This window comes from Schistocerca piceifrons, unplaced genomic scaffold (assembly GCF_021461385.2).
Source record: "Schistocerca piceifrons isolate TAMUIC-IGC-003096 unplaced genomic scaffold, iqSchPice1.1 HiC_scaffold_1406, whole genome shotgun sequence".
NCBI lineage: Eukaryota > Metazoa > Arthropoda > Insecta > Orthoptera > Acrididae > Schistocerca > Schistocerca piceifrons.
This window is the reverse complement of record NW_025727243.1, coordinates 2501-5000: the sequence shown is the minus strand read 5'-3', so window position 1 is coordinate 5000 and position 2500 is coordinate 2501. Positions and strand designations below refer to the sequence as shown.

General features: G+C 58.2%; 1 non-coding gene across 1 annotated transcript in view; it reads left to right on the top strand.

Moving 5' to 3' along the window:
* The first annotated feature begins 1995 nt into the window (after positions 1–1995).
* The window catches only part of LOC124733703, a 1909-nt gene continuing 1404 nt past the window's right edge, over positions 1996–2500 (top strand). The window contains exon 1 of the ribosomal RNA XR_007009084.1: positions 1996–2500. This exon is cut by the window's right edge and continues 1404 nt beyond it. This is a non-coding gene — a ribosomal RNA (small subunit ribosomal RNA).

Here is a 2500-nt window from a genome sequence, read left to right as displayed (position 1 = left end):
TCCCCTAACCTAACCCATGTTGTCCCCTAACCTAACCCATGTTGTGCCCTAACGTAACCCATGTTGTGCCTTAACGTAACCCATGTTGTGCCTTAACGTAACCCATGTTGTGCCTTAACGTAACCCACGTTGTCCGCTAACGTAACCCACGTTGTCCGCTAACGTAACCCACGTTGTCGCCTAAACCTGCTCTGTAATTGTTATACGACTCGTTCAATTAGTGTAGTGTTGCCCACCCGCAACCCTCGCAATATAGTTCGCTACTCGCACTGCCCGCTCCCCTGTGTATCGCTTCATGTTAAACACCTTGCAAGTCTTGCTGACTTTCCACATGCTCCTGCTGTACACTGTAATGTGGATGGCAGCAGGACGTACATGCCGCCCCCCCCCCCCCCCACCCCTCCCCACGTCCCCACGTCCCCACCTTGCCCCCTGCCTTCGCAAGCTGGTTGGTGACAAGTTTGCATGTTCAATGCCCTTCGCATGCGACGTACGCAGGCTACGTTGTGGTGCGGCCTGTGTCAACTGTCCGCTGATGTCGTACGCGTGAACCACAATCTGTACTGCACATTCGTCCTTATGTACTGAATGATACATCGTGGCACATGTGTGACCGTACAACGACTGCGCCCAAAAACGGCGGACCATACAGTGCAAATATTGTGCACGCAGCTACGTGTCGTCTCCCTATGAGAGCTGGATTGCAGTGTGGTACGCCATAGAGACGTGTGGGAGGAACGGACGCCGTGGATGGCGATCAGCATGAGCTGTGTGTTGATGTATTCGGACCTAGTCGTCTCTCCTCAAACACCGTGATAGCATGGTGCACCGCGTTCCATATCTGCGACATGCTACAGAGGCCGGTTGACAGTCGTTCGAGCAATGGACATCGCATACGTACGGGGGCCACCTTCCACGTATTGTCTAGGCGTGCACATTTTGTTGCGTGTATGTGGGCAGACGTAGTGTGGCGTGACACCTGACACAGGCATGCAATAATCGTTGAAGTTGCTAATGGCGATGGACGCCTACGTTTTCTGGTGAAGTTACGCAAATGAAGAAATGGTAACCCGTTGTGGTGCGGTTGTTCTCGCTAGGGGTGAATCGGTGATGGCGACGATAGGTTGAGGTACTAACCGGTTGTTCCAGCGATACCCACCATGCCGATGAAACTGAACGGCATCTGGGTGTGAAGCGATACGCGGTGGTGGCTGGGTGGGACCGTCCCCGGCCGGTGAGGGGGCGCCTCCCGGCGTGCTGGCCGCGCGGTGCGTGGGCGCACGCGCTACAGCCGGCTGGTGGGGGCGGCCAGTGGCAGGCGCGCCGGCCGACGGACGCGGCAGGCGTCGCAGCTGCGCGCCGGCGCACCCTGCGCGCGGCGCCGTGCGGCCAAAGTAGGTCCTCGCGGGCCCGGTGCGAAGCGCGGTGGACATCTTCAGTGTGCTGGTCCGATTGAGGACTGTGTGCGTTGAGGATGCGCCGCCGCCCGGCGCTCGGCGCCGCGACGCCGTCTGCTGCTCGGTCGCCCCAGCGGTTCTCGCTGGTGGTTTGTATCGCAGCTGTGCGGATGTGTTGGCGCGTGCGCTGTGCTGGGAGAGTTCGCTTCGGCACCCAAGTGGGGCTTTTGTCCTTCTGTGGCGCTGGCGTTGGAGCTGCCGGTCACCGTAGGTGGCGCGTGTTGTCTCCCGCCGGCAATGCCACGACAGCACGCTCCCGGGCCTCTGTCGGCAGCGGCAAGCTCAGTTGGGAGCACGGGTGGTCGCACCGAAAGCGTCTACTCGCCTAACTCCGGGCGATTGCGCCTCTCTCGAACCCGACCAAGTACTTGGGACGGCGCTGCGCGCCGCCGGGACCTGAGAGGGTTTCGAGGTGTATTGTGCAGGGGAGCTCAGCCTCCTCCTGTTTGCAGAATGATTGAGCGGACGCTTGCGTGTTCGCGCGGGCCCCCGGGACACACTCCCGGGCGGCCGGCTGCTCAGCTCTAGTTGGCGCAGCTCCCTGGTTGATCCTGCCAGTAGTCATATGCTTGTCTCAAAGATTAAGCCATGCATGTCTCAGTACAAGCCGCATTAAGGTGAAACCGCGAATGGCTCATTAAATCAGTTATGGTTCCTTAGATCGTACCCACGTTACTTGGATAACTGTGGTAATTCTAGAGCTAATACATGCAAACAGAGTCCCGACCAGAGATGGAAGGGACGCTTTTATTAGATCAAAACCAATCGGTCGGCTCGTCCGGTCCGTTTGCCTTGGTGACTCTGAATAACTTTGGGCTGATCGCACGGTCCTCGTACCGGCGACGCATCTTTCAAATGTCTGCCTTATCAACTGTCGATGGTAGGTTCTGCGCCTACCATGGTTGTAACGGGTAACGGGGAATCAGGGTTCGATTCCGGAGAGGGAGCCTGAGAAACGGCTACCACATCCAAGGAAGGCAGCAGGCGCGCAAATTACCCACTCCCGGCACGGGGAGGTAGTGACGAAAAATAACGATACGGGA